The sequence below is a fragment of the Lynx canadensis genome, chromosome C2 (assembly GCF_007474595.2).
Source record: "Lynx canadensis isolate LIC74 chromosome C2, mLynCan4.pri.v2, whole genome shotgun sequence".
Classification (NCBI taxonomy): Eukaryota; Metazoa; Chordata; class Mammalia; order Carnivora; family Felidae; genus Lynx; species Lynx canadensis.
In genome coordinates, this window is record NC_044311.2 from 61,851,375 (window position 1) to 61,876,685 (window position 25,311).

General features: G+C 38.0%; 1 pseudogene; it reads left to right on the forward strand.

Annotated features, from left to right (window-relative positions):
• The window catches only part of LOC115522848, a 161,525-nt pseudogene that overhangs the window by 55,382 nt on the left and 80,832 nt on the right, over positions 1-25,311 (forward strand).

Here is a 25,311-nt window from a genome sequence, read left to right on the forward strand (position 1 = left end):
CACCTGCCTTGACCTAATCATTGTGGCTAGGGAGATGGAGTTCTCAGGTTGCCTCAGCCAAGGCCCTACACCCACCCCATAGTTCAGTGGTGATCATGGGACAGACAGGTGGTAGCAGCCCTAACTCCCAGTTCACAAGAGAGGAGCTCTGAAATCTGGAAAAAGAGAGGAGGAAAATTGTGCAAATAAAATCATTACAAGAGCTCTCCAAATCCATAACATCAATTCGTCATTATTATGGTCTCTATTAAAGTCCCATGCATGGTATAAATTGTATGGTTTCTGAATGTGATAAAACATCCAGTTTATTTTAGTTCATTTGACCCCTTAGGTTGAGATGTGGAGAGAAATTTAACTATAAGAGGTAGTGTTTATCAGAAGTAATGGAAAGGAGAAAAACTGGCTTCTGAACTTTTTTTGAGTCTTAATTCCCAGCTTCTGGATCTCATCTTGTTTCTCCAGCTGCCCAGTGACCAAGAGCTGTCCAAGGCCCCATATCAGCCATACTCTTAGTTTCTCTGTCTGCTGTTCCAACTTGTCTGTCTCTCCCTCCCTCTCTCCCATAAGAGGTCTTGCTCTTTCCTTGAATCTAGTAAGTAGGCATATCTATTCAAAAGCCATGCTGAGATGAAAATTCTAGCCTCATATTCACTTTCCCAGGAGAGTTTTCCTATTGACATATATAGTCAATGGGGAAGAGAGGATTTTGTCCTGAAGAAGACACTCTCTCACTCATTTGCTTCTCTCTCTCTCTCTCTCTCTCTCTCTCTCTCTCTCTCTCTCCAAACAGAACCCCACTGTGTATTCTGTCCTGCATCTCAATACCTGGGAAAAGATGCATCTTTCAAACATTGACCCCTGTAGAGTATACAGAGCTCTAGGTGCTCATCTCCCATTTGAGACCCTTAGAGTTGGGTTTTCAAGGGTCTTCATAAAGGTCTTTTAATAATTTCTACATCAACCCAGTTATCTCAATCAAACAGGCAGCTGGCCAACCATTATTCATTACCTGCTTCTGATTTCCAAAACCCATGTTGGTCCTCCCATCTCCTATGGCCCCTTTTCTGCCTCTCTTGGTGTCTTTATTCACCATTCGCTTAGGAAAAACTAAGGACCATCTACATGCTAGAGCTATGTTAGACCTAGAGAAAAAAGGAGAAGTGGAACCAGTCATTGTCAGGAAGATTAAAATCTCTGGGGACCATGCCATTCATTCTTTTAAGGATTCACGGTTTCTGTTTTTCTAAACTAATGCTCAGGGTGAAGCCTTATCCACCCCTGGAAATAACATCTTTAGGTCTCAATCCACTAAAAGTTTGGTTATTCCTTAAAAACTGGAAAAGAATCAATGCATCTGGACTGTGAATTGAACTGGATATAAAGTTAGCTAAGGAGAACCAACCACGTGAGTTTTTGCTGAGGCTCAGTTTTACTTTCTTCCCATGGATACTAATCCTACGAAGTACAAAAATAATTTTGCATCTCATTAAGTGTATGTCAAGTTGATGTTTGTAGTAAACTCCACGTGCATGCTTTATTGTCATTGCTTGCTGCTCCCTCACACAGAGAGACTATGATGACAATATTGTATTATAATATACTAGAGTCTTGTCACACTGTGGTCCTCAGGGATGATATTGGGTCATGTTATAGATGAGGCAGCAATATAATAGATCCATGAAAGCATGACCTTGGCTGCTCTGTTTTCAATAACAAAGAATAGGTTATTTCTGGGCTTGGAAAATTTTTAAAGAAATAGACATCCCCAGAAGGCAAACTTGCTATACACATTCTGCACTATAACAGAAACACCTTATAATTTTCAAATCTACTAGACTATTTTCAGTCCCCATTTTATTTGATTTTCAGCAACATTGATATTGTTGTTCACTCCCTTTTAAAAAGACTCCTCCTTAGGGGCATTGTCCTGCTACTTAGGATTCTGCAGTGTCCTGCTCCTTTCCCCTTTCTCTGTCCCCGTCTCTCAGTCCCTTTTGCTAAGCCCTCTTCCTCTGCAAATTCAGCTATCCACTACTCATTTATTCCCTATTTTTCATTGTATCAACAAATATTTATTGTACATATGCGTGTGCATATGGGCTGGGCACTGACACAGGTATGGGAAGCACAGTGATAAGCAAAACACATTATCTTTTTTTGTCCTCAAGGAGCTAACAATATAGGAAAATTGTTGGTTCCCCGGATTAGGGATTTACATCATCAGTGTTCTTTAAAATCACGTAAAAGCATGCTAACATGACATCTTTTCCCTTATCCCTTCTGAGCTAAAGCAAAAGACAATATTGCCAAATTGGGTTCAGACACAGAGATCCACCAGAGATCTACTTGAGAGACCTACCCAGAGATCCATCCAGCATCATGCTTTACTAATAGTTTCAAGGCTACAGGCAATCAAGAGGCATAAGGGAAAGAGGAAGAAAGCAGGAACATCTGTGGCTTCTCAGGTCCTTCCAACTTGCAACAGACATGCTTTCTCTAGCCCAGAGTAACAGATGATTATGTGTGTGATTTCTAGTCTATATACTGTCAAGAACTGTGCAGGATCTGGGATTTTACCCCACTTTTTACACTAACAAGTTAGCCTATTACTGGATGCTGACGGAAGACATGAGACTTCTGGGTCAGAAACAAAAGGTTTTATTGCTTCTGGCAAAAGCAGTGGCCAAAGCTTAATTTGTTTATGTCAACTTCTGTCTCCCCATATCCCACATCGGTCACACAAGGGCTTATAATAGAGCCTGTACATATAATCGATTGCTTTATACAAAGGGAACACTAAGCTTGAGGGTGTCCACCACTTTTATAGTTAGTGGAAACAAGCCTGCTCATTTTCTCAGGAGATATGTTAACTCATCTCTCTCTGTAAGCACAACCTAAAAAAATGTTTTGGGTAAAGAGAGTGGTCAAGCATAGAATGTATAGGGATACTCAGGGACCATGGTGGATGTTTCTTCCAGTACATGCCTCCTCTTGGAATGCACTAATGTGATTTGAGAGTCTCAATAATTTTAGAATTTCCTCTCTCTCTTACATCTTTAACGCAGCCCTTTTTATTGGCCATCAGTATTTTAGCTACTGCAAGTCTCATCCACCTTAAACACCCCCTACCTCTACCACACTCTCCTGTCCAACTACAAGCCCCTCACCTTAACAGTTAAATTTATTACAATACATCTTTTAACTCATGTTCTCTCTTTCTTTTCCTTCCACTTTTTCTTCAACCCAACCCACTGCAATTAGCAGTGGTATTAGTGGTATTAGTGGTATTAGTAGCAGTATTAGCTACTCCATTGAAACAGTTTTCTATGTCTCAATGTCCTCCCCTGTAGGTTGGGGTAATAATACTCTCTACTTCACAGGGCTATTATTTGATTACTAAATATGTTTAATATCTGTAAAGAGTTTAGAGAAATGCATGGCAAATAATAAGTGTTCAATAATTGTTAAGTTGTTTATTATTAACATGCTCTTCATCAATGTCATCAGTGAAATTCTTCTTGCTAAATCCAGCGGGCACTGGCAGTTCCTACTTGACATCTGGGTGTTGACCGCATTTCCTTCTTAAAAACTCGCCTTCCTTGGTTTCCATGATGCAAGTCTCTCAGTTTTCCTCCTACTTCTCTGTGTGGTTTTCTTGGTCAGCTCTGTGTGTCCTACAGCGGCCTGCCTTAAATGTTGATATTCCTCAGGGTCCTCTATTTGACTCCTTTCTCTTTTTTATCTACATGATTCTGCTTAGTGCTCTCATCTACTCTTGTGCCTTGAATTACTATCTCTAAACCTCATTCACTTATGTATTTAACAGATATTTATAGAGCATATTCTATGTGTCAAACACTGGGATTACTATTGTGAGCAAAACTTGACAGTGTTCCTGCTCTCATGGACTTAGTCATTAATTAGGAACACAGATACCAAATAATCACATACACAAATCTACAATTATAGAGCATTAATGGATCCAAAGAAAATGAAGATAGTCCTAAGAAAGCATAGTACATAAATATGACCTAGATTGAGGGGGAAATACAGGCTTTCATAAGGTAGTGGTGCTTGGGTAGACATCTACAGGATGCACATATATTAGGTAAAGGAGGGGAGAAGGAAATCAAAAGGAGTACAGAGTATTCAAGGTACTTAAAGAAGATCAGAGTTGTTAAAACACAGTAAGGGGAAAAGAATAGCAAGATAGAATTAGAGAAGGAGGCAAAGACCAGAGATGGTGATGTAGGGGCCATGCAGACCATGTTGCTGTTCAGTGTAAGAGCAATGGGAAGTAATGGAGGATATAAAACTATGACATGAGTGGGGGAGTAGGTGACTTGATTTTCCTTTTTTTAAACATCATTGTGGTGCAGCATGAAGATATCGGAGGTCCCATTGTGGATATGGGGTATTATAACCATCTATGTAGTTTCGATTAGAGCAATGTTAGTAGAGATGACAAGTGGACAGATTTGAGATGTTTTAGGAGATAAGTTTGATACAGTTTAATGTAGTTACTAGATCAGATATGGGTGAAGGGGAGGAAAGTTTCAAGGATGACTCCTAATTTTTAGACTTCTACAGGTAGATAGATGGTAGCTGACAAATCAGCCCATCTCTCTCTCTTGATTTTAGTCCACACACTCAATTGCCTGCTAGATATTCCCAACTTCCCATCTCACTTGCCCATCAAATAATCTATGTTCAAAACTGAACTATGCTAGCAAATGTTCTTCCTGTTGTGCTATTACAGTGAATTCCACAACCATCCATCCAATTGCTCAAGGCAGTTGACCTTGACTCTTTCTTCTCCATCACATCCAGTTAATAACCAACTCATATTGATTTTTTTTTATCCTTAACATCTTTTATATCTGCCCACATTTCTGTATTTCCACTGCTACTAGCTTAGATCAAGTCCTCATCATTCATCTGGATTTTGGTGATAGTTATTCCTTGGCTTCTCTGCCTTCAGTCTCCCAATTCTCTTATCTATTTTTCACTCTGCTGGTGCCCGTTGTCTATAAAGTATGGTCCCTTAGTATGGAAGAAAAGACCCTCCATGATCAGGACTCAGCCACATCTCTAGCACCATCTTTTTTTTTTTTTTTTTTTTTTTTTTTTGGCTTTAATCCTTACAAGACCAAATGCCTTCCATTTTCTACAAAAACATATTGTCCTATCCTCAGCACAAGATAACAAGTCTTTTGAGCTTTGATCCTTCCTAATGCTGTAATTCTTTAAGGGGCCCCTGGGTGGCTCAGTCAGTTAAGTGTCTGACTTCAGCTCAGGTCATGATCTTACACTTCATGAGTTCAAGCCCCATGTCAGGCTCTGCTGACAACTTAGAGCCTAGAGCCTGCTTTGGATTCTGTGCCTCCTTCTTTCTCTGCCCCTCCCCTGCTCACATTCTCTCTCTCTCTCTCTCTCTCTCTCTCTCTCTCTCAAAAACAAACATTAAAAAAATAAAGATAAATAAAAAATATGCATTACCATCCTGTTTGCCTCTTTGTGAACTAGATGGTTTTTACTGAGAAAGGCCGTCTCTATTACTGGATGAATGTATTGGTTAGAAAACTGGTAACATTTTTTTTTTTTTAACAAAAAGGCAGAATGTAGGGCAACAACAGCATCTGCAAATTTAACAGCATGTATTTATTTCCTACTAACTGAGCAACTAGCTACCAGAAGTAGCTACCAAGAAACCAACAAAAAGAGAAAGCAGAGACGAGGGGTTGGGGGAAAAGCTAGGGAAGGATCACTCAACACAGGTGTTGTAAGGAAACTGTTAAAGAAGACATCATCTTCGGCCTCTCTAGTGCTGTCAGAGGTACCATGACATCTGACAGTACCATGGCACAGGCAGTTTGATAAACCCTTAATATTTGTAGTAAGAATGAACCAAAATTGTGACAGACCCCCAAATTCATTAGAAGCTTGATAGAATATAATCATTCCAATAAATATTGCAAGGAAGAACTACATGACTTTTCCTGACCCTTGATGAAATACAGATTAAACCATCTTACTAATCAGAGAGACAGTAAATCTTTTTGATAAGTGTATGCAGAGTTTAAACTGCATTTGGTGACTTCCTCCTGTACACCATCTTCACAGTTTACAACATGTATCAGTAAGGATGCTTTTGTTTATAAGCAACAGAATTATGTAACTCAAAGTGCTTAAACAGTAAAAGGGTCTTGTGTTATTGGGTCACTTAACTGAGAAGTCGAGAGGTAGGGAGGACTTTAGGCACAGTTCAGTTGGAGTCTCAACTGGTTCTCTGTGAGTCCTTCCATTCTGTCTCACTTGTTGACTTTACCTTTAGTGTTGTTTCATTATGGGAACAACACGGCTCACATCCACGCATTATAATTTCCAGAGCAAGAACAGAGCAAGAAGGCATCTATGCCTCAGGATTCCTAACCCACATCAGTTGACTGAGCATCAGCTGATTGGATCACATCTGAACAAATTCATTCATTATTGAGAAAGCTATATGCTAATGAAGAAATAAACTTGTTCAATCACTATGGCAAATGGAGGTTAGATAATGTCAAGTAGAGTGTTCCTGGAATTTGAGAGGGGAATTGTGTTCATCAATCTCACATAAACTATATGGCTTTTCTAAAATGGAAGAGATAAAATATCCCAAAGGAAAACCTGGGGTTATGTAGTATAAGTGGTGAAGAAAAAAATGGATGAAATTCCTAACAGACAACCAGTAAATATTCACTACAGACACAATTCAAATTTATTCATTTAAAAACTTAGAAATTCTGTGTCCTGGATTTTTAAAGCTACTTGTGAATGGTTATAACAAATGTCAAGCATCTACTGCAAGGATAAAGAGAGATTACGTGCAATCAGAGCCCAATTCTCAGAAATCCCATTGATGAATGTGGATGCATAAGAAGACTAAATACTGTGCCTGACTCTCAAATCACATATTCATTCATTCATTCACTCATTCATTCATTCATTCATTCATGCAACATTTATGGAATATCTACTCTATGCCGGAAGAGCTTAATGCAACAGAATCTTTGACCTTAAGGGGTTTATTCAATTAAGCACTGTAGAATTACAATTGAATAGTTAGAAGTTTTGATATACTACTGTATATGGTACTATGGTAGAACATAGTGAAAATAAAGCCACATGGAAAATCTAGTGGAATCTTTACCAACCCTTCAATATTTCCTCCAAAGCTAACACTTCTACAATGTAATCCCCATCATAAAGCAGCCCAAGAACATTCATTTCCAATCAACAGGTTTCTGAGAATGATACGTTAAAAGGGAAATGGAAAAATAATTTATCTTATTCTAATTGTACACTCTAAGAAAATAATATGAAACAATTTTGGTTGTTTGGAAACAAAAATGGATCGTTATTGTCTCAGAGAGATTTTATGTGAAAAATACATTTGATAATAATGTGAATTCTTTCAAACTATTATATTCTGTGATCATCTGGGGAAATAGTTTTGGGAATTAATACAACAGAAATATTTATAGAAAGGACATTAAAAGGAAAAATAGCAGACATAGTTGATTCCTTGTGACATTCTTTTATAGTATAAAAATCATGAAATCCTTGGTCCATATCACAGAGATAATGCTGAAAAAATTCTAATCACTTTATCATTATTTCTAGCAGTGTCCCGGAGCTCCAATTCTAAGGACAGAGCTTTCTTTAAGCATCTAACATGAAGACATAGCTCAGAGAATTTTTGAAGAAATAGTTTCTTCACATGAAGTATACTTGATAATAACATTTTAATGTAATATTGACATTTCTGGTTTTTAACTCTGTTGGGCAGAATCTTGATGGAAAAGAAAATCACTTGTGACAGCTTCAGCATGAGTGTCTAATATCATGGCAATTTAACCCGGTTTTATCCTATATCAGAGGTATTCCATCAGAAAAGAACTAAAGTGCCCTTCATGTTTTATAGAAGTAAGTAATTTTTCATAACAAATGATGCTAAAATAGTCTTAAAATTATTAACTCTTATTAAATGAATATTGTGGGAAATATTGGTGGTTTATTTTCAGAGGTTTTTGGTAGACAAAATATAAATCATTAAAAATATAGAGTATACATAAAAACGTGTATATATTATATAATATATAGAGAAAAATAGAAAAATACGTATAATATTGGTCAGAGTATTCATTTACCCATTTGTACTAAACTGGTCTTTGGTCAAACAATTGAAAAGTTGAACCAAGTCATGACATTTGTGATCCATGTATGTTATCCATTTATGCTTGAACATTGGACTGTCTACACTCTTGCTTCTGAGAGTACAGTCCACAGGCCAGCAGCATCAGAATTGCCTTGGGTCTAGGTAGAAGTGCAGAATCTCAGCCCCTAGGCTCCAGATCTACTGAGTCAGCGTCTGCACTTCAACAAGACCCCCTAGGTGCTTAAAGCATTAACTACATCAGGGGATTTCAACTCTGGCTACACATTAGCATCAGTTGGGGTGCTTTTAAAATGTTTTATTCCCAGGCCTTACCCCGGACCAATTAAACAAGACTCTTTAAGGGTAGAACCAGGGCATGAGTATTTTTATATGCTCACCAAATGATTCTAATATGCTGCAAAGTGTGAGAACTATTAGTTACACAATGCCCAAACAATCAGTAAATTCAATGTATTCTGAAAAGGCATAAAAGAAAAAGAAAGTGAAACCAATTACTTTGTATTTGGTACTACTCTATAAATGATTGATTTTTTTAACTGTTAATAAGTTTGCTTAGCTCCTGTGTGAACACAGCCTATTGTGTTTCAACCTGCCTAGAAGTGTATTGTATTGTAAATCAAGAAGAAGAACACTTTGCCAAATCAATTAAAAGGAGTTTTAGGTTTGTTTTTCAACTTTGCTTCCCTTTGTCAGCCTTGCTTTCCAGCCTGACAGATCTAAATGCTGGGTCTCAGACACTGTGCACATGCAAACCCCTGCACCTTTGGATTACCCACCCTCTTCTCCATGCACTCAGTGTTCAGTGTTTTACCCTATAATATTCCCTTGTCTCTCTAGCCCCAAATGAATTTGTTTACTCTGAATCCCCATGTTACTTACTGTGTCTGTCATGCATTCTCACTGTATAGTCTTACATTGCTAGTTCCACTATTTAGTGGAATAAAATTACCTGTTGTTTAATTTCTATATATAATCTCAGTCATTAGCAATCTATTTCAAAATGTTATGCATGAATAGGGAAGGGAAAAAGAAATCATGGCATAGTACATATGGCAGTCATTATAATCCTGTTTTATAGGTGAGCAAATGGAGTCTCAGAGAGCAAGGTGACAGGCTAGTAAGTTTCAACAGTAAGATATTTTCCCCAAGATTATTTAAGTCAAAGTACAGGGGCAGTTTGATTGCTTTCATGTATATGTGTGTATTTAATATGTTATAGTACTTCAACAATAGTTCCAGGGCAGAGTTAGAATATGAATACACCAAAACATTCATTTTATTTTTATTTTTATTTTTGAGAGACAGAGAGAGGCAGAGCACAAGTGGGGGAGGGGCAGAGAGAGAGGGAGACAAAGAATCCGAAGCAGGTGCCAGGCTCTGAGCTGTCAGCACAGAGCCCAACATGGGGCTCGAACTTACAAACTGTGAGATCATGACCTGAGCTGAAGTCGGCTGCTTAACTGAGCCACCCAGACACCCCACACCAAAACATTCTGAAAGAAAACTCCCTCTCAAAATTGATGTCCACTCTTCTCTTTGGAATATACTCAATGATTATTCTTTCTTAAATCAATTTGCTTTCTTCTGTTAGAAAATTAATGAAGTTTGATGAATAGGGGCAAAAGGGAGGTGGTCATATTACACTTCTTTAAAATTACATCTTATGCTAAGTGAAATAAGTCAAAGACATGCTCTGATTTCACTTATACGTGGTAGCTGAAAAACAAAACTAATGAACAAACAAACAAAAAGCAGAAACAGACTCATAAATATAGAGACCAAAGTGATAGTTGCCAGTGGAAAGGGGAGTGGAGGGATGGACAAAATGGGTGAGAGGAGTGGATGATACAGGCTTCCAGTTCTGGAATGAAGATGACCTAGGAAGAAGAGGTACAGCATAAGGAATATAGTCAATGATACCGTAGCAGGGTTACATGCTGACAGAGGGTAGTAGCTACACTTATGGTGAGGATAGCACAACATATAGACTTGTCTAACCTGTATGTTGTACACCTGAAACTAGTGTAACATTGTGGGTCAATTATAGTTTATTTACAAAGAAAAATGGGAGGGGCACCTGGGTGGCTCACTTGGCTAAGCATCTGACTCGTGATTTAGGCTCATGTCATGATCTCATGTTTCATGAAATCAAGACCCGCGTTGGGCCCTACATGGGTAGCACAGAGCCTGCTTGAGCATCTCTCTCTCTCTCTCTCTCTCTCTCTCTCTCTCTGCCCCTCTCCTGTGCATATGCTTGTGCATGTGTGTGGGTGTGCACTCTCTCAAAATAAATAAACATTAAAAAAAATAAAAAAGAAAATGACATTTTAATGTACAACTAATACCAGAATAACATTTTCTTATAAAAAATTAGAATATTGGAGATATGGATAAAATCTCTTTTTCCAACACCCTCCCACACACACATCATGCACTCCACCCAATCTAGATGCCTCTCTTTCCTCCCTGGAAGTAATCGTTTTTATTTGTGCACACCCTTAAAGATATTTTTAATGTCTTTAATACATATATACGGTATATTATCATAATTTTTATAGAATTTTTTTATGTTTTTAAAATTTTTTTTTAATGTTTATTCATTCCTGAGAGACATAGTGAGAGTGGGGGAAGGGCAGAGAGAGAGGGAGACACATTTTCCAAAGCAGGTTCCAGGCTCTGGACTGTCAGCACAGAGCCCGACATGGGACTCAAACCCATGAACTATGAGATCATGACTTGAGCTGAAGTCGGACGCCCAACCAACTGAGCCACCCAAGTGCCCCTTTTTATGTTTTTGTCATATAAAACATAGGATTCTTGGAAACTAAGAGTTTTATTTGTACATCTAAAGCAAAAGACCTGGGAAGGATATCTAACTCAGGGGTCGACAGAATTAAGATTCGAAATTATATCTCAACCCTATGGAATAATATCCTAAAGCTAGAGAGATAAAAATTTAGCTAGCATAAATGTTAAAGTCCTGTATAAAGTACAAATAACAAATGGAGAATTCTGAATTGAAATTAGTTTATATTAAAAAGATTTACAGGTTTATTTATCACACTCACAATTTAATAAAAATTCTAATACTTTGAAGTTAGTAGTTCTTATATCTAAAATAAGATTCCTTTAATAATATCAGAAATTACTCCAGAATATCTAAATTTAGAAGGAAAATACTAGATTGTATACAATGTGTATAATACGGTGAACAAATAATTTTAAAATGTGGGATTTACTTTGTGACTTAATATATTTTCAGACATAGACATATGTATATATTTTTTTCTTTTTCACACACAGACACACAATGCCAAGTGAAAGAAAATTCCTTTGTTTCCCTCAGGTCAAGCTCTGTAAACATACAAAACATTTTTTACAGATCAGATAGTTTTAATATGAGAAAAATCCTACAATGGAGCACTACAGTAGTATTCCTTGTCAATGTTGATGACTTCTCAAGTAAGGATTTTGCCCCAATGGACTTAATCTCACTCGATGTAAAGCTAATTGTCTATCGTGATAACATATTTTAGTGGCGAATATTCATACCCAACATTCTTTGACAGAATATCTGGAATTGACGACATGGGAAGTCAGCGACGTTTCCTGCCTGATACACATGCTTGCCCATGTTAAATGTCCACCTCTGCCTGATTTTTACTTTGACACTTGCCAACAGGCATAGATTTCAAGTAAAGAGTATTCTCCAAACAAGAAAAATTTAGAAGCCCTTTACCCACTGATTACCTCAAAGGTTTTCCCTACATTTGTGGATATCTTCTCTTCATGATTTTAGATGCATAAGTGCTGATTTACCTAGGGTATAAGGAAGTAGACATTCTGAGAGATGAATTTATTTTCCTTTCCTAAAGAAAGGTGAATATGACATTAATTTATTATGACCTTGACTGGTCATAAGACATAGGTGACCATGAGTCTTGATCTCTTTTCATTTCTTCGAAAATTAAACTCTCATATAAACATGCTAAGCATTTCAGAAAATGGAAACCTGGGGCGCCTGGGTGGCGCAGTTGGTTGGGCGTCCGACTTCAGCCAGGTCACGATCTCGCGGTCCGTGGGTTTGAGCCCCGTGTCAGGCTCTGGGCTGATGGCTCAGAGCCTGGAGCCTGTTTCCGATTCTGTGTCTCCCTCTCTCTCTGCCCCTCCCCCGTTCATGCTCTGTCTCTCTCTGTCCCAAAAATAAAATAAAAACGTTGAAAAGAAAAAAAAAATTTAAAAAAAAAAAAAAAAAAAGAAAATGGAAACCTGAGTGACAAGGAAAAAGCTGAATCAATGGAGCAAATGTATTGATGCATTTTTAAGAACTCCAAACCATGGTTTTACTTGAATTTATCTATCTTTGCCTTGATGTCCACCATAGCACATGAGAAGGAGATTCAAGGTCTTAACTCTATTATTGGCTTTATTCAGCAGCATCAGACCAATAATAGGTGTTTATCTACTAGTGCGTGCTGCTCCAGATAGAGTAGCTCATTGAAATTCTCCCCTCCGGTTTTCCTTCCCCAAGGAAATATCTATATCTCAGATCTGTCTAATTAACTAGTATGTGAAGAATAGAAAACTGTGAGACAATCCCTATGCTCATCGTTGCTGGGCTTTAAAAAGCTCAATAAAGTTTCTATCTACATTTTCTTGTTTACACTGTGGAGCAAAATGGATCAAACAAGCAAAGATTTGTGGCAACAGAGACAGTGCCTTTGTACAATATAACACATACTGTGTATCAAAGAAATATTGTGCCACTTCTCCGAAGCTGACATTGGAATGACATTGTAATCCTGGCCATCTGTCTTTCTCCTCTAGATGTCGATGAATGTGCGGTGGTGAATGGAGGCTGCCAGCAGCGCTATATTAACACTCTGGGCACCTTCCACTGTGAATGTGATACGGGATACAGACTCCATGCTGACGAACGCACCTGCATAAGTGAGTAAATATTAGAACCAGCTTGAAGCCGTTTTCAATGAAAATCGACCTGCCCATGTAGGGGCAGGAAGGAAAGGTTTTTCTATTGTAAAAATACCTCTGGAAGCTGATGGTTTTCAAGTACAAATCTATCTCTTAAGATAAAAAATACATTTTGCTATTAAAAGACTGAAAGACAAAAAGAGATGGGGGAGGAAATACAGAAATTAACATTCATAAGTAAAACTCGAATCCCCAAATGTGTGAGTATTTCTATAGACTGTCATTTCTGCCACATGCAGTGAAGTGTAAATTTGTTAGTTATTGCTTATACGGGAGTACAGCACAGGGCCACAATGAAGACAGGACGCTGAACTGCTACAATCACTAGCTACAAGGTTCACTCGTTTCAGATCAGACTCAGAACTGGGCTCATGATTATATCAGCAAAAATTATAACCGATAATAAGTCAAGGATCTTAGGGTTGCTCAAGAATAGTTAAAACTACACGCATGAAATATGAAGTTATTGTAATTTATTATACATCAAATTATTCTCAGCTGTTAGTTTTGGGTGTTAGGGTTATTATGTTAAATCTTCTCTGATTATTTCTAACTTTAATAAATTTTCTAAAATAAGTAGGTACACAGAAAAAAAACAGAATAAACTTGTAAACTTCTGTGCTCCCTGTATGATTTATACATGCTCTTTTTGTTGTTGTTTTAACAAGTAATTTAGGTAAGTGTTTATTTTTCTAAATTTTTAAAAATGTTTTTTTATTTATTTTTGAGAGAGAGACAGAGAGAGAGAGAGAGAGTCAGCAGGGGAGGGGCAGAGAGAGAGGGAGGCATAGAATGTGAAGCAGGTTCCAGGCTCTGAGGTGTCAGCACAGAGCCTGATGTGGGGCTCGAACTCATGAACCAGGAGATCATGACCTGAGCTGAAGTCTGATGCTTAACTGACTGAGCCACCCAAGTGCCCCCCAAGTGTTTATTTTTTAATTGAATGATTATTCCCAGATGGAATCAAGCATATTCTAATTTTATCTCTAGGTCTCTTTTAAAAGTATTTATTATATATAGGGCTTGTTCACTAGTCCATTTACTCAAAATTATTAGTGTTTTATAAGCATTCTATAATTATGAAACTTGAACTAGAAATCAGCCAATTTCATGTAGTTTCATTACATGTGCTTCCTTTTTCTTTTTCTCAACATGTTTTCAAGGAAATGAGAGAAGGCCAAGGGAAACAGGTACAGATGTCCTCGTCATAGGTCTGATTTTGATATGAGAAAATGGGGTTCTGACAGCAACAAAAAGACTTTGCCAAAATCGAGTGAAAATACAGATAGAAGTCATACCCAAGCAACCAGGGAACTCAATAGCATAATGATTATATCTACAGGAATCACAAATGGTGGGACAGCAGCCCATGCATATTTATGTAACCCAAATAGCCCCTTCTTTTTGCAAGATTACTGGTTTTAGCAACAGGAATCCCTTTCCCATCCACATCCCCAGCCTGTAAGGTCTTCAGGGTAGCATCCTTTAAACTGCCATTCTAACTTCTCTCAGTCACAAAATATTTGGGAGCAGCAGGATTATTGATACATACAGACGAGGTATTTATCAGTTAAGGTTGAGCTGGTGAATTTTTGTATCTGATAGACAAATATTTTGCCAAGTAGTAATTTCTATAAATCTATGATATCTGGTCTTTTTGATAAGGCCAAATAAACACTCTAATAACCAACTAAATTATATACACAGGTATAATTTCCTAAGTTTTGGTGGTTAATAGCTATTTCTTAGTAAAATCATTAAGCACTTTTCTTATTCCTGACCGCCATTGCCCTTGAATTTTCTAAATTTTGTTCTAATGACTTCGGGTCAAGAGTGGAGTTGGATAAGGATATTATGGTTTGTCTTTTCTATTTCTATTCCGTAAAAGTCCTGCTGTGCAGATACATGGACACTACAGTTATAGCTTAGTTTAAGTTCCTTATGCTGATCTTCTATGCAGAATTTCAGCATAGTATACAAATTATATATATATATATATATATATATATATATATATATATATGGTGCAAAGTAAGCTAATGAGAGGTATGGATTTCATGGCTATAATCTTTTTAAAGCATTAACCCCACAGATGTGACTTTACTGATGGTACATGACTGAGACCCAGCACTTGACCTTTATGGAAATTCTGATGCCTCTCTCACATAAAACACTGAAGGGCCTTAAGAATCTCAGGTGATACAATTACAGCATTCTTGTTATAATGAGTTAGAGAAGAATTTAAGTACTTTGTATTTAAAGACTAATACTGTAAGCTTGAGGGTAAGAACTATTTGCTTATTTGTTTTGAAAAACTAGGTTTACTGTAGAGAACTGAATTTCATAGTGGTTTGTATTTTGAGTTATATTGTAGGAAGGGTCAGATATTTTTAAAAACAGGAAAATTAAGTTAGCTTGCTTTCCCTTTGGAATTTTTTACCTGGCAGAAGACTGAAAATGGTGGTTGATGCTTACAGGGAAATTGTAGTAGACAGAAATTCATCGTGACTCATGGTAGGGTCACGGAAGAAAAGACGGAGTTATGGAATTTTATGATTCCACTACTTCGGGGTACTTGAAATTAATTGCCTCCATTTATCCCTTCCTCCCTTCCTTCTCTTCCTTCCTACCTCTGCCCCATTTTTCCCATCAGTCATAGACCTAGGCTAGTGTGACATTTTGAATTATAGCCTCTGGTGCTCTTTGCACTTTGTCTTAATCACAGTTACAGTAAAGTAAACTCCCTGTACCTCTAAACATTTACAGAGTTTCAGATGATTTTGCTTTAAAAAAAAAAAAGGGTCCCCTCTCTAGCGATTGTGCACTTGTGGTGATGTACGGCCAGTCAGCCTCTGCCAGAATGATAAAGTTCCATGAAGTGCTTTCAGACAAGGGTCCATAGTAGCTGACTGCCACGGCAGGAAGTACGAGTGTGTGGGCCACATGGTTCCTTATAAAGGGTTTCTTGGACTGCCAATACAGTGTGATCCCAGCAAAACTGGGGAGTTTAGCCCCAATGCGCTTCATCTCAGCTTCTGAATGTGTCTATAAATTCTTGGAATGTATGTCATTTGGGGGCGGGGTGGGGGGGGCAAGAGCTTATTATTTTCATCAGATTCCTAAAGGTATCTATGACACCTCAAAACATTCCACACGTCTTTTTGTCCTTACAATGGCACTTCTTAAGAAGGTGTATGTGTGGGGGGATCTCACGACACTGTTATGTCAGGATACTGTCGCGTGATACTATCATATGGTCTAAAGCAATGCTGGTCAGTGACTGCTTCTCCCTACGGCCTCCTTTATGATAGAATTCCAAGCCAGAGGCCTGACTCCCTGTCCTTCAGTAGCACGCTTCCTGTCCTGCTATGACCTCTCCTGAGAGACAGCAGCATCAGGAAAGCCTGTCTGAGGAGATGTCCCCCACGGGAGGAGCACCGCAACAAGTGAGACCAGCCATGCCTGGTTGTTGGAAGGGCACAGACAAAGCATGGGAAAGCGGACAGAAATGGAATTCTCACCAGAGTTGATTTGCTATTCATAGTCTCCGTTAACACAGATCTCATAGTAATTCATATACCTTTAAATTTTCCTTTACTTAGAAACCAAAAGCATAAAAATTAGAAACTTCTAGGGGCACCTGGGTGGCTCAATTGGTTAAGTGTCTGACTTCAGCCCAGGCCATGATCTCGCGGTTCGTGGGTTTGAGCGTTGCATCTGGCTCTGTGCTGACAGCATAGAGCCTGGAGTCTGCTTCAGATTCTGTGTCTCCCTCTCTCTCTCTGCCCCTCCCTTGCTCATGCTCTCTTTCTCTCTCTCTTTCTCTCAAAAATAAATAAACATTGAAAAAAAATTTGCTTAAATAAAATAAAAAATTAGAAACTTTTAGCAATAATCTTTTGTAGAAATCATCAGACGGATAGATGTGTTGATGTTCTCACCAGTCTACCATTGACTCTTGTCCACAGATTAGGAACAGTGACACAGTAGAAATCCAAGCTAGTGTGTGGACTTCTATAAAGCATGTAATCTTTCTGCACCCTGGTTTCCTTATGTGTAAAATGTGAAAATTGGACAAAAATGACCTTAAAGCTACTGCATCTCTAAAGTGTTGTAATTTTATGGAGTTTCTAAAAGGACTAATTCATAACAAATTATCTGCTAACCTATATTTTTAAAAACTCGATTGAATTATGTGTAATAATTACCCTTTAGAGCTCTAACTTTATTTGAAAAGTGTTTAAAGAATTTAGGCTTTAGAAAGCCCAAGCATAAAATCAGGGTGAGAATTTTATGTCCAGTTTAATTAAAATGAGTGTGTATCTCAAATGTTTTTATTGGAAAAAAATTATACTTCAATGCTTGTGTGAAAATACTATTTTTTATAATTGTATCTGGGAAGAATCTAAGAAATTATCTAGCCCAATCTCCTATGTGAGAGAGAGTCTGCCTTCTCTCTCCCCCATTTGAAGGTAGGCCAGAAGGTGGCTGGCCTTCTTAAGCCAAGAAGAAAACTGTCATCAGACACCGAACTCCATCTTGGACTTTCCAGCCCCCAGAACTATAGAAAATAAACTTCTGTTGACAAAGCCACCCAGTCAGTGGTATTTTGTAATGGCCCCTGAGCAGATGAACATACTCCTGGTTCTCCTTTACCCACCCCTTCTCTGCTTTATCTCCATTTTGCTCTTCTACTTTCAGACATAAATCAGTACCTGTAAAATATCTGGCAGGTATTTATTAAATATTAGCTTTTACTATGACAGAATATTCAAAAACACAAGAAACTTTACTCAGATGGATTTGCTTGTTGGGGAAAAACTCAAACTCATTGCAATATTTCTAGTTTTTGATCTTTGCCAGTGTTCTCTGTTACAAAATATATTACCCTTCGATAGCTTTTAATTAGTGATTTTCTTATTGTTAAGAGGTGGACTTTAGTAAATATTGCTAAATATAGGTAGTAATGATAATGTAGACTAACCCCCTTATACTGCCAGTGGATATTTTTCACAGCCAGAGGCTACATACCAAAATAATTTATATTACCCAGATTTTCTGTATTTAGCTGTGTAATTTGCATTTTAAGTAGCTTGTAAGGTTTTAGCTATAATTTGATAGACCTCACAAAATCTTTCATGATTTTCCATTTTTAATAGCAACCTTGTGAGACACACTCAGCTCAAATCTGCATTCATAATCATGTCCTTCCCCAAATATATTTGTTGAAATCAGCCTTTCCGGAGGGGTGAAATAATTAAATGATTGAAAGTTTTAATGCTTGCATAGTTCTCTTACCTTTCTTTCATGCCTTCAGCGCATAGATTTATTAACATCTGCACTCACGAATAAACAAATGGAATCACTGATGTCTGCACAGAGAAACCTCAGGTCAACAACATTTTAATTATTTTAGTCTTTAATGCAAGAATTCTTCATTTCTAGTTGCTGGGAATGGTCAGAATCTGTTTTTGTTCATTGGCCCCTTTTTAGTCTCACTAAATGAGAGGGGAACAAAAAGGAAAAAGAAAGGTAACAGGTAAGCTGTAAACTAAAGATTTTTTTCATGTGGGTAAGTGTGTGACAGTAGGGTAAGAGGTCATATTTTAATTCCAAATAAACAGAAGTTGGATGGAAAGAAAAGGAGGGAAGGACAACCTAGAAACTGGATTAAATAAAAATACCCTTAGTAAAACTTTGAGCTTGAATAAATTTTCTTAGATAAGATTTTTATGAGTTTCACATTTTAAGTTAATGCTAAACTTAGAAAAAAAGGTTGAGAAAACCATTAGGTGTGGTGGTCTTTGTACAATGGATTCTTTTGTTTTGATCTCAGTGTTCTGATCAGTGATGTCTAAGTTTTATCTGATAGAAAGAGTAGAAGATTCTTTCGACGGAATGCAAAGCGGTTGCCCTAAAATTGGAGATGAAAGAGGTTGAAGACTTTCATTGTAACTACCTTTCAAATAGTTGCATTATTTATGAAGACAAATTAGAAACAGAATTCATTTCAGATGACAGCTGATGTCTTGAAAAGGGATATGTCAGGTTAAAAAAATTGTTTAGTTTGTCAGGTTGATGGCATCTCTCAGTCATTATCAGATTCCTTTCCCTCTCAATATTAATCACTTTTGTGTGGTAGATGATAAATTTAATTCCCAACTTTGAATTTAAGGAACATTTCCCCATGCCCTCCTCATCCCCAATCTGTAGTCTTATGAAAAATCATGAACTTCCCAAATTTTTATCCATGTTATTGATTATTAGCCCAATTCAAAAACTTTTTCCAACTACTTGGATTTTAGGAATACATTTGGAAACTTTCCTTTTTTTGTACAGTTTTTCCACAGTCTGAAGACTTGGGAAGGTAAGACTGACAATTTTAGACAGAGGCTGACTGAGGTCTAAATTCTACTGCATCACGTAAAAGTTGTGTGATCTTGGCCCAGTTTCTTAGTCTCTCTGATCTTCAGGGTCTGTATGATTTCTCTTTCTGTCTCTCTATCTCTATCTATACCTAATAGAACCAGGAAAATATGTCACAAAAATCAATATTATACATTGTGCAAGGACACATACCTTATAAAGAGGAATGCATTTAACACACTAGAATAGCTGCCCATCGGGATAGGGGAGACTGAGAGTAGACTCTAGAGCTAAAAGTGAACACATCAAGCAAGGAGGTCCCTACAAGGGCTAGGGAGTAATGAGAATTTTCCTTGAACTGAGCATTATGGTGAACTCTACCTTCCATATCAAAGGTTAGGACAAAACAGAACAAAACAATGACATATTAGCACAGTGGTCTTCCTACTTGCCAGTAGTCTTTCCTTTCCTTCTTTTTCTCTGTGTGGAAGGTATTGTCACATGTCTTCCTTCAGAATAACCTCTAGGATTTTTTTTCTAGTTACATTTGTAAAATATTTTTAAAAGTGAGATTTTATAATATATATCATATCAAATAATAACAAATAATGTTGTTTTCTTGTGTTTCTTGAGTAGTTTCATAGTGTGTTACAGAATACCCACTGTTTCGGATGAACTTAAGTGTGAAGAGATTAAAACAGTACCTGGCACATAGTGGATGCTCAGTAAATGGTGGCTTGAATCAATAGCTTGTGATGATTATGTGTGTGCTCTTACATTGTCTTGTCACAATAGGAACACCTGTCAAGTGCATAGAGACACTGAGAATGGGAGATTTTTGGATTGTTGGCAATTCCAAGTACAAGGGTCTAGCTTTAAATCATTCATTTGTGAAAATACAGCATGGGATTTAGGATTGCGAGAAAAATAACGCTAATCTGAAAACAGCGTATCTTGGAAAAAATTACACCTTGTTCATTGTAACAATATGAACTTTATGACATAGTTATCCCACATACAAACTATGGGACTTTGAGATAGTCACTTAACTGTTCAACGACTGTTCTCCATATCTAAGGGGTAGGGAGGGAAAGATACAGGATAGGTGAAATCCTTAATGTGGTGCCTAAAACAGAGTAAGCATTCAATAAATACTAGCTGAATATGAATTTCATACTTGCCATTGACTGTTGTTATGGGACCACATAGAATTATGGAGGGTCAGACACTATAGGTGTAAATTTGTTTTGGTGATCAGATGGCTTCCATTGAACATCTTTGTTGCTGGGTTTTTAGTAAATGTGTATTAAGTGATTCTTTTAACATCTGTCTATTTTATTTTATTTTATTTTATTTTATTTTATTTTATTTTATTTATTTTTCATGCCTTTGGAGTTTTAGAGCAATATTCACAACTATATTTTCACTGTATGGTAAAATTCCCCATTCTCATTTATCACTAGATTGGCAATTTATATCTCCCTGTTTCCAAAAGCACTGGGGACAGTAAGCTTCAAGGCAGCTTATGCATTTTTACAGGGTACAAAGTACAAAAAGACATTAAACTAAATAGTACTGCTTCCATCTAAACGAAGCAGAAGGATTAAGAGATTGGAAATACCAGATATGAGCATAAAACTTAAGTCCAAATCTAGTATCCCAGTATGGTTTTCTGCTAATGACGGGAAAAGAGCCACATGGTTTCAGAGTGTGCATTCTCTAACAACAATCAGAGAGACATTTTTTTTTAATTGAATGATATCAAAATCTAGTACTGAATATATGTCATTTATTTTGCAGAAAAAAATCCTGAAATTCTCAGCTAAGGGGCCTTCCAACCTTTACTTCCATCTAGCTACTTCAGTATTAACTCTCTTGCATGTCTGCTTTGCTCTTCACTCAGAGAAAAAGTGCCCGGCTGTTATTCAGGCAAATCCCATCCTGCCCTCCCTTATAACTTTGCTTCTAATATTACATCCTTCTTTCTCCCCTATCATCAACCTTTTTCTCTCCATCTTAACACAAAACGTTTCCCTAAAACTAGTTTTGCCACGCTTATCCATGAATTTTCCCTACTGTTAGGTTCCAGGAGTGCTTACCAGTCGCTTTGCTTAATGTCTTGACAATAATGATCCCTTTTACCTTCATGACATTTTCTCCTCCTTGGTTTGCAGGACACAACTTTCTCTTGGTTCTTTTCCATCTCTGTGATGATTCCTTAACCTCTGTCATATAATCATTTCCCTCTGCCCACCTTTGAAAATTCTGATCATCTTCAGAGTTCTAATTTTGGCCCTTTCTCTACTTTCCTCTGTGTTCTTTTCTACTTTCACAGCTTTGTGTACTACAATCAGCCAGAGGTGAGTGATGTCCAAGTCAATATGATTCAGTCAGTTCACTTTCTTTGTTCTCTTGACCTATAGATGCAGCTACTGTGTGAGGCCCTCATTAAAGAGGTCCCCAGCATTTCAAACGTAGTGGACCTAAAACTAAATGTATCTTCCTTTCTCCTCTTGACTCCTCATCTTTCCTCTTCTCTTATATTCCCCCTTCATGCCGTTCATTCTCCAGGCCAGCCTAGTACCCTAGAGTTGCTCATGGCTCATCTTGTCTCTAATTCCACACATCTAGTTCTCCAATAAGACCAGTGGGCAATCTCTCCAGAATACCCCTGCCTCCAAAGAGCTCTCGCCACCAGGACTATTTGCATTCAGGTCCTGATAATCTCTTACCAAAAGGTTTATTGTCATTGCCTCTTAAATGGTGTCATCTTCCTTACTTGCCCATTGCCACATATATCTCTTGAAAATATAATTCAAAAAATTATATTTTCATCCTTAAAACCCTTTATTGTCTCTGTGTAGCTTTTAGAACTAATTCAGAATGCTTACTGTGGCTTAAAAGATGCTTCCTGATCTGAGTCTTTGTTACTTCTGTCTCACCTGACCTGTTTCTACTCCATACTTCATACTCCAGGCTCAGATACACTGAACATTTGCAGTTTCTCAAGTATACCAGAAGTTTCCACATCCCTGTGCCTTTTTCTTAGTGTCCCATCTGTCAGACACCCCCTGCTTCTGCACATGCTTTGTCACTGGGCTTGACTGCCGGTCGACACTTTCTCTTCACCCCTAGTCTTCTCTCTTCCCCACCTTTCTTCACCTAACTCCTGCTTATCTTTCAAGATAAAGTTTGTAATCACGTCTTCTGAGAAAACTTTCCAGGTCCATTCCCATACTTCTAAAACAAATTTGTCACTTGTAAGATTTAAAGATTCTTTTAGTGATGAGACACATCATAAAGACACTCAGATAGACGAAAGGAAGAACACTTGGCTACTTACATCTCCAAATGAGAGAAGGGTATCACTCAGGGCTGCATGGGTTACACTGAAGACAGGGTAACAGTAAGCTGGAACTATAAGAGGTAGCTTATTTATGCCAAGTGGGGTGGGATTAGGCTAAACTCACTGTCTTCCTGGGATTGGGTATTTTGAATGATTTCACAAACACAAGAAAGCAGGGACCACCCTGGGTGTTCAGTGTCTGAGAACCTCTAGCGTTTGGGCGTGTGTTCCTGATACAGGAAGTAGTTGGGGTGGGGGCTTGGCAAAGTATCTGCGAAGGAGATCTGAGAGTTTTGAGCCATGACTTAAAAACTGGGTCAAGATAGCACTGTGAAGTATTACATTATACCACTACATAGAGCCAAAGACAGGTCTCTGACATAGAACCTCTTACAATGGACTGTAAAGATAGCTCTTCTTGACTACCTCCCCCACCAGGCTTTCATCTCTTTTGTATTCTCAATACCTCGCATGTGACTGAAATAAAGTGTTTAACTTTCTTAAATGACTCTACATTCATTCAGTGTTTAAAATATAAAGATCTTGGGGCGCCTGGGTGGCGCAGTCGGTTAAGCGTCCGACTTCAGCCAGGTCACGATCTCGCGGTCCGTGAGTTCGAGCCCCGCATCAGGCTCTGGGCTGATGGCTCGGAGCCTGGAGCCTGTTTCCGATTCTGTGTCTCCCTCTCTCTCTGCCCCTCCCCCGTTCATGCTCTGTCTCTCTCTGTCCCAAAAATAAATAAAAAACGTTGAAAAAAAAAATTTAAAATATAAAGATCTTTGCAATATATTATGCTTTGTTTAGAAGTAGGGGCATTTTGGTTTTTTATGATCTGCTTCTCTTTATAGACAAGACGAATTAAACATAAATGCATGGCTTTGGCCTCTAAGAAAAAATCGAGAATGCTGGATTGGACCATTCACAGAGAAAGCCAGGTCTCCTCAGGGCTTGGCCCTCTGTGTTGACGTCATGATGAGGCTGAACAAGCATAGTTTAAGTACTCTGTCTTCAGACGCATTAATTAATCCAAACATTCTAATTCTAGAATCTAGAGAGTTGTAGTTTAATTTTGACTGTGACCATTAATAATAATAGTTACTATGATCTTTATCACATTATATCTAACGCCCACAGCCACCTTAAGAGGGAGATACTGATACTGTCATTTTAAAGACACTGAAACTGGGATTCAAAGGTTAATATTACAGCTTTGGAATCTCAGGCAGGGTTTATGGCCCTGCAGATTCCTTCTCGGAAATGAGTACACGTGATGGGGAAGCATACTGAGGCTGCTTTTTACCTGTTGAAGGGGAAGAAGGAGACAAGTAGTCAGTTCAGCACATCTGCTGGGTAAACTCTGCTAAACTTCTCTTTTCCAGGCTATACGATAGGGTGATTTAGAGTCTTATGTCATCCTAAGTTTGGGAACTGAGAGAGATTCTCTGTATTCTCTCTTAGAAACTGAAAAGTTGGCCCATTCCGTAGGTACCCACACTGGTTGTTTTGGGCGATGGTGCGTTGGCCTTCTGTCTGGGCAGGAATGCAAGTCAGACTCTTAAGCTTTCACAACAGAATGTCAACTTTGCCTCCTCAGTGTCTGGTATCTAAATCTTATGGCTCTCACTTCAGTTGACAATATAGAAATTCTGCACTGCAGGCCTGTGTTGGAGGATCTGACCGTGAACTGAATGGGAGCCAACATTCATCCAAATCTCCCTTAAGACATCTGATATACAGAGTGCACAGCAGAAGATCATAAGCTTTGGCACCTAAAATCTCTAAGTTAGAATCCCAGCTTTGCACCCACTATCAGCGTGAACGAGGGCACGTTGTTAACTGATAACAACGGCTCATATTGATGGAGTGCTTGTTCCCTATGAGGACACAGTGTTAAGTACTCTCTATTCACTGTTTCATTTAAACCTCATAAAATCCTGTGAGGTGGGTTGCTAGTATGGCTATTTTAGCGATGCGGAAAGAAATGAAACATAGAAAGTCTAAGCAACTTGAGGAAGGTCACTCCACTTACAGAATGGATAAATCCATGATATGCCCTTTGGGCATAGCTGATCAATGAAATCCAGCTATGTTAAAATAAACAAACATGTCTATTCAAAAGCAAAGCATTTGGGTTTTATTGTTAAAGCTTTTTAAGGAAGGAAAAGATGCCAGTTAAAATTTAAAGGGTTCACAGCACAGTTGCATGGAAAATGGGTTAGGCATACATAGAATCAGAGAGAACCCATCAAGAGATATTGCCTTGGGGCACCTGGGTGGCTCAGTTGGTTAGGCTTCCAATTTCAGCTCAGCTCATGATCTCCGGGTTCATCAATTCAAGCCACCAGGCTCTCTACTGTCAGCACAGAGCCTGCTTTGGATCCTCTGT